The 15,632-nt window shown below is 42.5% G+C and overlaps 1 protein-coding gene across 9 annotated transcripts in view; it reads right to left on the reverse strand.

Annotated features, from left to right (window-relative positions):
* The window catches only part of ZMYND11 (zinc finger MYND-type containing 11), a 75,798-nt gene extending 61,237 nt beyond the window's left edge, over nt 1-14,561 (reverse strand). For 5 of the 9 annotated variants that reach the window (XM_070801139.1, XM_070801138.1, XM_070801135.1 and 2 more), the window contains exon 1: nt 14,410-14,561. The gene's annotated coding sequence lies outside the window, so the exon portion shown is untranslated. Of the gene's footprint in view, nt 1-13,100; nt 13,459-13,521; nt 13,650-13,879; nt 14,024-14,169; nt 14,325-14,409 lie in introns of those variants that run through there. The other 4 variants (XM_019973339.2, XM_070801133.1, XM_070801134.1 and 1 more) reach the window with 4 other exon arrangements.
* Nucleotides 14,562-15,632: the final 1,071 nt, after the last annotated feature.

Below are 15,632 nucleotides of genomic sequence, written 5' to 3' on the forward strand. Positions count from 1 at the left end.
TCCAGCCCAGTATTCTTGCCTGGAAAATTCCATGGACAGAGGAACCTGGTGGGCTACAGTCCATGGGGTTGCAAAGAGTGAATATCTTTATTCAATATAGACATACTGATAGATGAAAACAACATTCCTTTAAAGAAGAATAAGACCACAAACAGAAAGTACAGAACAGTTGTTTCTGACTGAGGTGTCAAAGGCTGGCAGTTGGTATACCGGTGATGACATGAAAGGACCCACATTATCAGAAAGGTTCAGGTGCCAGCCATTCTTTAAGTTATAAGCAATCAACATTGTTAATTTACTCAGATTTCTATATTCTGAACAGACTGAGGCAAAAGGCCACCGGCTACATCCCGGCAAGACTAGGGGGAAAAAACAGAGTTGCAGCCTGAATGTCTGCTAAGCGATGGTACAACATGAAGAGGCCACACGTCTGAACTCCCCACTGGGCACGGGCACAGACCTGCTGGGCAACGAGAGGCCTGAGCCCTAAAGCACACAGGTTACGATGCCGAGGCCCAAAGGCATAAGACAGACAAGCAAAGCTCTGGGGATGGCTGCACGCTCCCTGGCCTGATCCTTCACCAGCAGGGATGCTCCTCCTCCGAGCTTCCTTGCGCTTCCCTGTGCTCTGGGGAGTCAGCAGAGCCTCGCAGACCCCTTTCCCCGCCTCCACACGTCTTTTCACGGCTAAGTCGGTTCTCCCTACTTCTCCAAAATCCCAAAGAGAGCCAGCAGTTGCCACAATTTAACAGAGACTCACTTCTGGTGAATCTAGGACCAGCTAGGCTCCTGAAATAAGACAGTTCTTTTCAGAATTACAAAATCAGTTCAGAATCAAAACAATAACGCCAACATTCAAGTTTTCAAGAAAACTTCAGGATAATTAGTTGTACAGTATAGACTGAAATATGAAACTAGAAGATTTTCTAAATTTTAATTATGATTTACAAATGTGTCTTTTTCTAAAAAGTTGAAACTTTAAAACATACAGAAACTTCTCAGTTTAAGTGCACTAGTACAGGTATGTCAAGTTTCCAAACCCAGTAACATTATGATGAGGAATTTATTGGTAAAAGTGACATCTAATGGTGAACCACAATAATACAACTTGTCAGATTATACAAATACCCAGATAAAAGAACAAAATTTCATTTTCACACACTTAAAGAAAAATAGCTGCCTATTTTGTGTAAGGCATTGTGCTAAACACAATGAAGTATTTTTAAATGTATAAACTCTAGTCCTTGACAGAAAATGACCTAAAACTAGCAGAGGAAATTTGACATATACATGGCACTACTAATTATAATATCATATACGCATAAATGGTCCAAAATATATGCTGTGAGAATCCAGAGAGACATTACTTCTAGATTAAGTAACACTACAAAATGGTAAATGTGGGAAAATATAAAATTTCTTAAGTCTTGAAAAGATAACTGATTGTTTAAAGCAAACATAAAAATAACTGTTAGGTATCATTAGATTTACAACATATGTAGAAGCACAATATAGATGACAAGAATAATACACATGAGGGGAGAGGTAGTAAGCAGTTATATCATTGTAAATTCTCACATTTTATGTGAAGTGGTATTTATTACATTAATTCAAGGGGAAGTATATTAAATCATGGATGCATATTACAATCCCTGAGTCAAACAATGGAATACAAACAGGTACAGTTGACATGTAACTCAACTTGTAAGATGTTTTCAAAATACACGCAGGTAAAGTTAAGAATACTTTACTCAGAAATACAGAAAATATATAATAACAAAGTTAACATTTACAAATACTAAAATAAATAGCAAATATAACTATTATCTAACAGGAGAATATAGTAGAGACTGGTAGCAGAAATTTTAAAAGTGATGTCACTTAATTCCTAGAAATGATTAAATTCAAGATTAAAGAATTAACCAATGCTACATTTCAGGAAAACAGATGTGAAGTTAAAACCAAGATTTCTGAGATCTACCTATCCAAGTCACACAGACAGAACAGAAGAGAGAGCCCAGAAAGAGACCTACCAGCTGTTAAGTGTCAGAGTCAGCTCATTCCTGACAAAGCAGCAAACGCAATGCAATCAAGCCGTCTGTTCATCAAGTGTTGCTGTACAACTGGACATCCACACATACAAAAATGAGCCTAAACACAAACCTATGCCTTTAACCAAAATTAACTCTCTATTCTGTTCCACTAATCTATGTAACTGACTGTTACTTCACCAATACCACACTGTTTTAAGTACTATATCTTTATAATAAATCTTGAAGTCGGGTAGTATCAGGCCCTGATTTTGTTCCTCTCTTTCAATACTGAGTTGGCTGTTCTGAGTCTCTGAAAGGCTGGAGAATGTGTAAAGACAAAGGAACACTCCTACACTGTTGGTGGGAATGTAAATTGATGAAGCCACTATGGAAAACAGTAGGGAGGTTCCTCAGAAAACTAAAAATACAATTACCATCAGCAATTGCACTCTTGGGCATTTATTTGGAGAAAACTCTAATTCAAAAAGATACATGCACCCCTATGTTCATAGAGCAGCACTATTTACAGTAGCCAAGACATGAAAGCAACCTAAGTGTCCACCAACAGATGGATAAAGAAGATGTGGTCCATATACATAATGGAAATTACTCAGCCATAAAAAAGGCGTGAAATAACGCCATTTGCCGGAACGTGGAAGGACCCAGAGAAGATCATACTAAATGAAATCAGACAAAGACAAATACCATATGATATCACTTATATGTGGAATCTAAAATATAACACAAAGGAACTTATTTACCAAACAGAAACAGACACAAAGAGACCAGAATTATGGTTGCCAAGGTGGAGAGGAAGGAGGGAGGCATGGATGGGAGTTCGGAATTAGCAGATGCAAACTATTATCTACAGAATAGATAAACAACACGGTCCTACTGTATAGCACAGGGAACTATATCCAATATCATGTAATAAAATATAATGGAGGAAAAAAATGAAAAACAGAACTCCCATATGATCCAGTAATTACACTTTTAGGTATTTATCTGAAGAAAATGAAAACTCTATCTCAAAAAGATAGCTGTACCACCACATTCACTGCAACTGATTCACAATAGGGACTTCCTGGTGGTCTGGTGGCAATGGTCAGGGAACTAGGTCCCACATGGTGCAGCTGGGAGTCTGCATGCCACAGCTAAAGGATCCCAGGTGCCAAAACAAAGATCGAAGATTCTGTGCACTGTAACTAAGACCTGGTGCAGCCAAATATTTTTTTTAAAAACCAAACCTATATATTTAGAGAACAGACTGATGGTTGCCAAAGGCAGGGAAGGTGGGAGAAAAATGGGTAAATGTAGTCAAAAGGTAAAAGTTTCCAGTTAAAGGTCATAGTGAGAAAGACTTGGTATATTTCAAGGGGAGAAAAGACAGTGGCTGGAATGTCATAAAGAGAGGTGCTGTGTGAAAAGAGGCAGAGAGGCAGGATCTAAGATCAAACCATGCAGGATCCGAAGTCCAGAATAACCAGCGTGGATTTCCAAGTAATTTCAACGGCAGTAACTGAGAGGATTTTAAACTTAGGCGAGTAGCCGTGATTTGCTTTAAGAAGGATACCCTTAGATCATGGATGTTAGGATGCTGAGTAAAAGACCTTTCTGCCCCTCCCCCCAAAAGTGGACAAAAAAAACAAACATCTTTGATGAACATATACTCCGCAAAAAGTGAAGACACACAATGAATACAGGAATTGTATGTTTCTGGCCAAACAAAGGAAGGTCAAATTTACATAGGTAAGTACAGTCAAAGCTAAGGTCTTTCCAGTAGTCATGTATAGAAGTGAGAACTGGACCATAAAGAAGGCTGAGCACTGAAGAATCGATGCTTTCAAATTGTGGTGCTGGAGAAGACTCTTGAGAGTCCCTTGGACTGCAAGGAGAGGAAACCAGTCAATCCTAATGAAAATCAACCCTATATATTCACTGGAAGGACTGATGCTGAAGCTAAAGTTCTAATACTCTGGCCACCTGATGCGAAGAGCCTACTCACTGCAAAAGACCCTGATGCTGGGAAAGATTGAAGGCAAAAGGAGAAGGGTGTGGCAGAGGATGAGATGGTTGGATAGCATCACCAACTCAATGGACATGAACTTGGGCAAATTTCAGGAGATAGTGAGGGACAGGGAGGGCTGGTATGCTCCAGTCCATGGGGTTGCAAAGAGTCAGGCACGACTTAGCAACTGAAAAATAGTGACGAAAGCAAGCCACTTGCCTAGAACTCCAGAAAAATTTGGGAGTAGAAGGCAGCAGATATAGGGATAATTACAGATGCTGAATAAAAGATGTTATTTAATAATGTGTAAGAAGCAAACAGACTTGTAATAGTATACTCATCTAACATTTTCCACTCTATTCTTCAAGGTCCAATTTTATAGGAATATTCTATTTAAAATGGGATTCTAACGCCATAATTCCTCACTCTATCTGGTCATCTAAAACTGAGAAAATTATGTTTATTTAAGAAAATCTGACTTGAAATATTTTAAAATAATTAGAAAAAACTGAGAGGACTGATGTCAGTGGGAAATGAACTGCAGACGAAGCTATGCCAACCAGCTGGAAGAGCAAATGACCAGTTCAGAACTTGCTGAAGACAACACCAACAGTCAGCAACCAAGCCAAAGGAGGCTTCTCCAGGTCACTCCTCCTCCTCTAAAAGCCCTGACTTCTGCAGACTGATGGAGTCTACATTAGAGAGGAAAGAAGAGAAACCCGTGGGAATTATCAGACACTCCACAGGTCCTCAGGAAGCCCTCTGGTAGACGTGCAAAAACATGAGAAGGCAGGTGTCGGTCACCAGTAACTGGAGTGGCAGTGAATTTCACTGCTCACAGGCTTCTTCCCTTGGATTTCTCTGGGACTCGATTAAGACAATGAAGCTGCTCCTGCTCTGCTCCGACTCTGTAAGTGGAAACGACACTCTCAATCTGGAGGAACATCAAGGACCACCTGACATGCAGACAAAAGCCAAGAATACCGAGGCTGCTCAGCAGCAGTGCCAGGAAAACCTCCTCAGGTGGTCTAACTCACTTGTAGGCACAACTTCACCATGGCTGGCACACCAACTGCCCAGGTGCTTCTGATACCTGTCAATGTCACCAGCTTACTCCACAACCTGCAGAACACTAGGCTGCTGCTCAAACTACAGGAAATCTCAGAGACACTGAATTGGGTGGCAGCCTGGACATCAATGAACCAGACACAATGCAGGACCATTAGGAAACACTAACCAACCCCACCTTTGCTATCCAGCCCCCTGATCATCAGCAAAGCAACAATGCCAGAGTATTTTTGAGGAACCTGAAAAGACTACTGGTTTTCTTCTGGGACACATTTATTTTTCAGGTCATTTAGATTATCCTCTGTAGGAAACTTCAAGATTAAGATTCCTGAAAAATAATTTCTGAGACAGGCAGCTAAACGTCACAGGGTACATCATTTTCTATAAGTCATTACAAAAAGAACTTTCTAGAAGAAGGCATATATACTTGGACTACTTAAAAATAAAAGTGTGGCATTTAAAAAGTTAAACAAACAAACAAACCCAACTGGAACTTTAAAATAGAGCCCAGAACCATCCCCAGAGATTCTGGCTTAATGTTCTTGTTAAGAAGAAAAAAATTCAGGTGCTTAGTCATGCTTGAGAACCAGTGTACTATCAGGAGCTTCCCACGTGTCACCCTAAATCCCAAAGAATTTATTTAAAAGATGCAAACACTACAGCAACTAAGGTTTACAACAGTATGTTTTTCATTAGGATTTGTTTAAATACACAAATGAATCAAGACAAAGTCTAACTTTGTATTGGTAGCTGTTCAGCTTTTATTCCACTTGGAAATAACTGAGACTACAACTTTTTATTTCAATAATCATAAAAATTTAACTTTCAAGTTACTCAAATGGAAGTTTCTGAACTAAAACAATCTAATACAAATACTGATCACAATCGGGAGCTTACTTATATGTGCAGAATAAGAATGTATGTATTTCAAACTAAAAAACATAAGGTATTTTGACATTACACTAAGTGCAATATTTTTAAAATTTGTTTATTTTTACTTGAAGGATAATTGCTTTACAGTATCGTGTTGGTTTCTGCCAAATATCAATACGAATCATCCACAGGTATACATATGTCCCCTCCCTCTTGAGCCTCCCTCCCAATCCCACCCTTCTAGGCTGTTACAGAGAGCCCTGCCTAGTTCCCTGAGTCAGTACAGGGAAGCCTGGCATGCAGCAGTCCACGGGGTCGCAGAGTCCAACACGGCTGAGCGACTGAACTGAAGTGGATCATACAGCAAACTCCCACTGGCTATCTATTTTACATATGGTAATGTATGTTTCCATGTTACTCTCTCCCTACATCCCACCCTCTCCTTCCTCCTCACCCCACACTGTGTCCACAAGTCTGTTATTTATGTCTGTGAGAGAACCCACGCACCACAACTAGGGAGTACCCCTCTCCACAACTAGAGAAAAGCTCACACGCAGCAACAAAGGCCCAGTGAAGCCAAAAATAAATAATTCATTAATTTTTAAAAAGATAACATTGCTAATGGTAAATAAAATGCCCCAAAAAACTTTTACACATATCAATAGCAAGCCCAAATAAATTAATCTCACTTGTTCCTACAAGTACTGGCCAGCTGAAGTAGATATATTCCATATTAATTTGAGAAGGGCTTCATGTCAAAACTCAATTGAAAATTAAGAGCTTTATCTCTCTAACAGTATTTCTCAGATGCAGTTTTGAAACAGAAAAGCAATCAATAAGCAGATAAATCAAGAATCTACCAAAAAACAAAAACAAAAAACTATAGTGTTCATAATAACTTTCAAGCTGAGATAGTTTAGCCTTCATTAAGCGTATTGCTCTTTAAAAAATCTTCCTATAGTTATTAAACATAAGAAAACCTTGTGTAATATCCCCACTGATGAGCATCAACATGATCTGAACCTAGGCATGCTACCAATCAGTTCATCAGTTCTCTCCTCACCACATTTCATATTATTTTATTTTTAGACAATAAACCCCTTCTGAATCCTGAAGCCTCCGTACTTGGAGTAACTTTCAAGAAATGATCTATTTTAAAGGAAACAATAAACAAAAAGAAAAGACAACCTGTAGACTGAGAGAGATATCTGCAAACGACCTGACCGACAAGGGATTAGTCTGCAAAATTTACAAACAGCTCATGAGGCTTCCCTGGTTGCTCAAACGGTAAAGAATCTGCCTGCAATGCAGGAGATCTGGGTTAGATCCCTGGGTTGGGAAGATCCCTTGGAGAAGAGAATGGCAATCCACTCCAGTATGCCTGCCTGGAGAATTCCATAGACAGAGGAGCCTTGCGGCTACAGTCCATGGGGTCGCCAAGAGTCAGACTGAGCAACTAACACAAACACATATGAGGCTTAACACCATCAAAACAAATAACCCAATCAAAAAATGAGCAGAAAACCTAAGTAGACATTTCCCCAAAGAAGACATACAGATGGCCAAGAGGCATATGAAAAGATGTTCAACAGTGCTAGTTATTGGGGAAATGCAAATCAAAACTACACGGAGATATTGCTTCAAATCAAAACTACACTGCGATATTGCTTAACAGCCGTCAAAATGGCTATCATCAAAAAATCCACAAACAATAAATGCTGGAAAAGGTGTAGAGAAGGGAATCCTCCTACACTGTTGGCGGGAATATAAACTGGTATAGCGACTATGGAGAACAGTATGAAGGTTTCCTAAAAATTAAATACAGAGCTTCCATATGACCCTGCAATCCCATTCCTGGTCATATATCTGGAGAAAAACATAAGTCCAAAAGGATACATGTATCCCAATGTTCACTGCAGCACTGTTTATGACAGCCAAGACATGGAAGCAACCTAAAAGTTCACAGACAAAGGACTGGATAAAGGAAATGTGGTACATACATACAATGCAAAGTTACTCAGCCATTAAAATGAATGAAACAATGCCATTTGCATCAACATGGATGGACCTAGAGCTTGTCATACTGAGTGGAGTCAGACAGAGAAGGAGAAATACCATATGACATACTTATATGCAGAATCTAAAAAGAAATTATACAAATAACTTATTTATAAAACAGATCCACAGACTTAGAGAAGAAACTTATGGCTGCCAGTGGGGAAGGATAGGAGGAAGAGATAGGGAGTTTGGGATGGACACGTACACTGCTACATTTAAAAGGGATAGCCAACAAGGTCCTACTGTATAGAACAGCGAACTGTCCAGTGTGGCAGCCCGGATGGGAGGGGAGCTTGGGAGAGAAAGGACACCTGTACATGTACAGCTGAGTCCCTTTGCTGTCCACCTGAACTATCACAATAGTGATAGTTGGCTATATTCCGATATAAAATAAAGAGTTAAAAATAAGAAATTAGCTATTTCAAGCCAAAGTCAACTTATCCAGCAATGGGAACAATAGAAGATTCCTTGAGACAATGACTGCCCCGTGTAACGCAAGACGAAAACTTCAGTGAGAAAGTTAGTCCCTGGTGACTCAGATGGTAAAGAATCCATCTGCAATGCGGGAGACCTGGGTTCAATCCCTGGGTTAGGATGATCCTCTGGTGAAGGGAATGGCTACCCACTCCAGTATTCTCGCTTGGAAAATTCTACTGACAGAGGAGCTTGGTGGGCTACAGTCTATGGGGTCACAAAGAATCAGACACGACTGGGCAACCAAGCACAGCACTGCACAACAAGCTCTTCAATACACTTCTAAATATTTGTATGTATCTTTCTTTCATTTACATGGTAAACGGATAGGAAAGATGTACTCTTTCTTTAAATTTTAAGTTTACTTAGCATACAAGGAGGTCAAATTACAAAAAGATATTAATGATTTTAAGTGGGTCTACCTTTCATTTAAATGCTTAGATAATAACAAAGGAATAAAAAAATTACTAACCATAATACAGTTGCCTTTAAAAATCATCAAGTAGCTAATAAAAGTCACAAAGTTAAAATCAGAATGAATCTGAAATCAGTGTTAAGAACTCAAAAGTAATTTCAGCTCAAATACAACATGCCTTAACTCACATATATGGTTCTATAGCACCTGTACTTAATTTCTTCGGTTATACCTTATTGCATTTGCTTCAGTAATTCGTTACCAAGTGTCTAGTATAAAGCAGTCTCAATAAATAACAATGTGAATGAACGAATGAACACAAGATATTAAAACATATTCTACTTATTATAAATAATGTCAATATATTTTAATGTGATCTTACAAAACAACTTTATAAAAGCAGTTATTTAAAATTAGTTTACTAGACTTAAATGTTCCTCAGTTTACAAAAAGGCAAATACTGTGTATAAGTTTTTAGCAAAACACATTTTTCCAACTACTGTATAAGAACTGTGTAATCTGCTCAACATATTCCTCTCATGAGTCCATATGATCCCTTAAAAACCCTATTTTGACAGTATTCCATTGTTATTTCTATCCGTTTCTTTAATTTCACATAAAGTTAGGCAAATATTAGCCATTTATGTATTGACTGAATAGAAAGCATGTTGCTAAAATACAATGAAAGATTAGCTCAATGTCTAAATATTTACTAGTTGTACATAAATTAGATTTGTAAAATTGAGTTGAGTATCTAAGCCTAACAATTTGCTAAATTTGCCTACTAAATACATACTGCTCTCTATAAATATTTAAATTTCCAAATAAATATTTTATTTAACTTTTAATACTATTTATTTGCATTTGTAAGTAACTTTAACATCAAATATTGTATAGTATTTTCACAATACAAACTACAGGCATACCTTGTTTTATTGCACTTTACCTTGTAGCCCCTTACAAATACTGTTTTTACAAATTGAAGGTTCGTGGCAATCCTGCATTGAACAAGTCTATTGGTGCCATTTTTCCAACAGCATTCATTCTGTTTCTCTGTCACAGTTTGGTTATTATTGCAACATTTTAAGCTTTTTCATTATTACTATATTTGTTAGTGTGATCTGTGATCAGTGATCTTTGATGCTGCTGCTGCTGCTGCTAAGTCGCTTCAGTCGTGTCCGACTCTGTGTGACCCCATAGACGGCAGCCCACCAGGCTTCCCCATCCCTGGGATTCTCCAGGCAAGAACACTGGAGTGGGTTGCCATTTCCTTCTCCAATGCAGAAAAGTGAAAAGTGAAAAGTGAAAGTGAAGTCGCTCAGACACAACACAGATAATGGCTAGTATTTTTTTAACAATATTTTTAAATTAAGGTATGTGTCTTTTTTTAGACATAATGCTATTGTACACGTAATAGACTACAGTATAGTCTCAATGTAACTTTTAAACACATATATTGGGAAACCAAAAAACTCACGTTTTATTGTATCTGCTTCACTGTGGTGGTCTAGAGCAAAACCCACAGTATCTATGAGGTATGCCTATAAATAGCTTTTCAAGAATTTTCTAACTGGAAACAGTAATAGCAGGCACACACATGCACATAAAAAAATCTTAAGGGAGTACATATGTTTAAAATATTACATGTGAGTTATTACATCATACTGCTGGGCATTTAGATTTGAATTTTATCTCCCTTCCATTATGTTCATTTCTATCATTTCAACTCTAATCATAGAGATTCTCAAACTTTTATGTTGCTGCTGCTAAGTTACTTCAGTCGTGTCCAACTCTGTGCGACCCCATAGACGGCAGCCCACCAGGCTCCCCCGTCCCTGGGATTCTCCAGGCAAGAACACTGGAGTGGGTTGCCATTTCCTTCTCCAATGCAGAAAAGTGAAAGGTGAAAGTGAAGTCGTTCAGTCGCGTCTGACTCTTAGCGACTCCATGGACTGCAGCCTACCAGGCTCCTCCGTCCATGGGATTTTCCAAGCAAGAGTACTGGAGTGGGGTGCCATTGCCTTCTCCAACTTTTACATTACGTGGATTATATTCTCTCATTTGCTACTCTCACTCACTACTACGTCATTCACTTCTTATGAGAGAGACTATGTAAATGTGTTGAGGGGTTTGGAGGTGCTACAAGGAGGTCAGACCTTATACAATTAAAAGGAAGACTGCTATGCTTTTAAGATGATCATATGTATGATTTTTAAAAGTGGGATAGTATACATAAAGAACTTTGTGAAATGGTTGAGACTTAGTAAACATACAATATATGATACCTATTTTCATCATGGTACTCAGTTATGTAACAAACCTGTGGATACAAAAACATTTCAAAACTCAAGACCAAAGGAGGACAGACCACACTGTACCAAAGCAGATTTATTAAACTTTTTGAACTTCTGACAATGCCACTGAAAGAAAGTAACTGAAAGTCATCAGGTAAGAAATAGTGCTAGCAATTAAACTCTTTCAGATGGGGAAACTGAGACCAGGCAAAGCAAATTTAAATAATTTGTCCAAGGTCACTTTGCTAGTAAATGAAAGATATGAGATTCAGACCCAAGCCACAGGCCTCAAACTCTGCTGGTATACTACCTCTAATCAATTACCACAAAATCTAATCAACCTGTAAAGAAAATTCACTATTGAGTCCAAGTTAAGGTTTTGAAACAGTGAAACTTTTTTCAAGCCTGACTCTTAACATTTTCCCCTTTCCAGACACAGCCTCTTTGCTTTTCAACTGAAAGGTGGTTGGAGAAGGGCATGGCAACCCACCACAGTGTTCTTGCCTAGAGAATCCTCATGGACAGAGAAGCCTGGAGGGCTACAGTCCATGGCGTCCCAAAGAGTCAGACACAACTGAAGCGATTTATCACAGAGGTAGGTAAACAAAATCTGCCACCAGAGGTTTAGGGCTTTAGGCAACAGGAAGACAGCATTCCATACTTTATTATGAATGCTAAAATTCTTAATTACATTCAATTAGTATCTCAATTTAGGTATGCCAAAGGGTATGAAGGTCTTTCTTACACACTATCTGAACAACCCTTAAAGGAAAAGCGGGTACAATTACAAAAGGGTTAAAGTGTGAACACATTCAGGGCAATTCATGGAAACATGCAACATGACAAGCATTCAAAGTATCAACATAATGATCATCTAGGAATACTGCATATGAAATAAGGAGATAATTTTAACATTTTAATTGATTTTTCTTTGTAAAGCTGGGAATATTTACATGTATGTTTATTTAAGTACCTTGCAACAGGTAACTGAAAAAATAAATTGCCCAATTACAAAACGTAAAAGAGAAATTCTGTTTTCATATAAACAATATATAAGTGGGAAAAGTACCACAAAAACAGAGATCCTCTGTTAATCATGCATTGAGTTAAGCAAGAAAAATATTTTATTGAGTCTGTCATAATCATATTTTCTGACCTCTAATTTTCTAACTTGGCCATCTATAAAGGACAGTCCATCAAAATAATGACTGTAACCAATGCTAAAGACCAGGAAAATAACATGCTAGAACAAAATTCACATTTTATTTCCTGCTTGTACAAATTAGAATTCCGAAAAGTCACACAGGTGACTCTTATAAAGAAGCACTCAAACTTTGAAAGTATAGCTAAAACGATTTCCCTGATAGCTTCAAACCATTAATGAGAATCAATGACCCCCAAACCTGAAAAGTTTATGCAGCCCACAATCACTAAGCTACAACTCCCACATTTCTGTCTAAAAGAAAACAAAGGTTTTACTTTCTGCCTTCGAATAGACAATTATTTTTAACCAGTCTCTTGCTTCCACAGGACTCTGCTTACTGTAGGATGCAGCACACCTGGGTGAGCAGACCAAAGGACCCAGGACCTAAATCTCAGAGGGCCCTGCCTGGGCCTCTCAAAGTCTGACCCAAGCATCTCTTCCATCCCTCAACGGGGTGTCGGCTCTGAGTTCAACAGGACCCTGTACTGGGCCCACACCCCACAGGAGCACACGAAGCACCATGAACACACAGTGTGTGACCGCGGGTATCACATGCCCATACCAGGTATGCACACACCTGGTGTGTCACCCGGCACCGTAACTCCACAGGGTAGCATGTCCCTACCACATGTGACACCAAGCTCCAGGTGCACGCCGAGCACCAAACACTCACCAGGTATCATGCAGGCTTCCACGTATGTAACAGCAGGCGCACACCACGGACACACCGGGCAGCCAGCCCACACGGTCCGTAACACCGAGGACCATGGACACTGGCTCTCACGCCCCCACTGTACAAACACCGGGCACCGCTGGGCCAGAAACGCATGAGGGTACGGTCCACGCGGAAGTTGGGGCCCCGGGCCAGCCCGCTGGGCCGCAGCCTAGCAGCTCCCCTCCTGAAGCCGGGCAGGACCGGCGGCGGACACGCAGGCGGTGCAGCGCCCGGGAGGTCTGCGGAGGAGGCGGAGGCCTCGCTGCCGCCTGGTTCCCGGACCCGGGGGGCCGAGCCTCGCCTGGGCCCTTGCGGACCGACCAACCTGCCCAGCCGCCGCGGACGCCCCCAGCCCACCCTACCCACCCCAGACACTCACAGGGCCGTGTCCCGGCGGACCCCAACCCGGACCGTGGCCCAGGGGCCTGGCCGCGCAAAAAGGACCGGCCTGGCGGGCGCCGCTCACGCGACTCCCCGGCTTCGCGGCCCGCGCAGGCCCCGCGCGTCCCTGCTCCTGCGGGGCCTCCCCCGGCGGCGGGCCCGCCTCCCCCGCCGGCCAAGGGCGGCCCAGCAGGCCCGGCCCTGCACGAACAAAGCTCCGCGGGCCGGAGGCGAGCGGCGGTCACGCCCGCGGCCCGAAAGGCTGCGGCCGGGCTGGGCCTCACAAAGCCCCCGCCTCGGACACCCGCCCGCGCCCCGCCCGCGCCCGCACCCCCGCCGAGGCCGAGCGTCCCCACCATTATGCTCCGGTGCTCGCCGCCGCCGCGCCAGGCCCTGCCCCTCCGCGCCGGCCCGCCGTCCGCGCCGCCTCCTCCGGGCCGGGCCGGCGGGGCGCGGGGCGGGGGGGCTGCGGTCTCCGGGCCCGGCTCCCCGCCCCGGCCTCCCCTCCTCCCCGCCCCGGCCCGGCCTCCTCCCCCCGCCGCCCGCCTGGACCCCGCGCCTCAGGGGCGCCATGTTTACAAGCTTCCACCACAGAAACTCGCGAGCACCCGGCAAGGCGGCGCGGAGGTCCCGCCGCCGCACTTACGAGGTCTCCTCGCCGAGCGGCGGGCCGGGCCCGGGCGCGGAGTTGCGGCGCCGCCGCCGGGAAAGTTCGCGTCCTCGGGGCCGCGGAGCCGCTCACACGGCGGGCTGAGCGGGGCGGCCGCCCGCCGGCCTCCCACCGCCCGCCGCCGCCCTCGGGCTTTATTGTGTGGCCGCCGCCGGCCGCGGGCTGGGGCTCCGCGCGGGCTCCCTCCCGGCGGGCTGCCCACACGCCCACACCCACCTTCCCGCCGTCCTGTGCTCCGCGCCTCTCCCTAATCCGAGCATATTCCTACGGACCCACACAGGCACCCGAGTCCACACGCACGTGAAAGCTACGTACGTGCGGGCGCGCGGAGCCCGGCGCGGGGCGCACAAAGATCCGGCGCCCGAAGCATCGCCCGCGCGGGCCGCGGCCGCGGGCGCTGCAGGCGCGGGCTCTGTGCGGCCCGGAGGGCACAGGGTTGGAAAAGCAGCGAGGCCTGAATCGGCGAGATCGGCAAAAGGACGTTAATACCCTTTGGATTCTGTTAACGAAACGTATTGCAGGAACATGCTGAATTCTTCATTCCGTGTGTACACAAACAGGTCTTAAGAAAGGACGGGAGCAAGCATTATCGTTTCTGCAAAAACACTACCAGTTTGTGTAAGGAGAAGGAGGTTATCTTTCTTAGTTTGTAATTCTAGAACCAACCTGAGGAGACCCAATATGTGGGTTAAGAAAGTCTCAGTGATAAGGAGACTTTTATAGATTTCACAGTATTTTTTCTAATGATCTTTGTCCATAAGAGTTTGGAAGGAAGACCTACCAACCAAAACTTCCTAACTCTGATTCTCTTTGGACATGCATACCTGAAAATTGCTGGAAGACTCTTGTCCAAGATATGCTGGAGTCTAATCCAGTTCATCAATCTTTCATAGCTGGTCTCTAGGGCTAAGTTAGAATTTCGAAAGGGAGTTCTAAGAGACATGGCCTTTCATAGGCCCTGGTTCTGATACATTCCAGAGAGTTTTTCGTTCTCTCAAGGGACATTACAAAATAATTTTAACTGATTTTAATTGTACGGATAAATATATGCCAATAAAATCGAGCAGAGGGGTTAAAGATGTCAGAAAAAAATCAAGCCATGCTTTTGAATGTGGGACCAGGAATTCTAAAGGTGAATAGCTTTGAGTAAATCATCTTTCTTTGGAAGTCATCTATAAAATAGAGGACTGCATGTCCACACATATTTCACAGAGGCCACTCAAGTTAGACATCACATATGTGTAAAAGGAAACTTACACTTTAGGAGAGAGATCACTAACCCTAACTGCACATTTTTCTCCCGTTAAATTTTTAGCCATCATTTTTATTTTTGTACCTAGATATTATCTCTTATTCTTCTGTGGTTTTGCCTAGAATTTAACCCTTGGCCCTATTTTCCCTTCAGAACAGTTTTATTTACCTTATTTTCCTCCCAGCTG

The sequence above is a fragment of the Bos indicus genome, chromosome 13, assembly GCF_029378745.1.
Source record: "Bos indicus isolate NIAB-ARS_2022 breed Sahiwal x Tharparkar chromosome 13, NIAB-ARS_B.indTharparkar_mat_pri_1.0, whole genome shotgun sequence".
Classification (NCBI taxonomy): Eukaryota; Metazoa; Chordata; class Mammalia; order Artiodactyla; family Bovidae; genus Bos; species Bos indicus.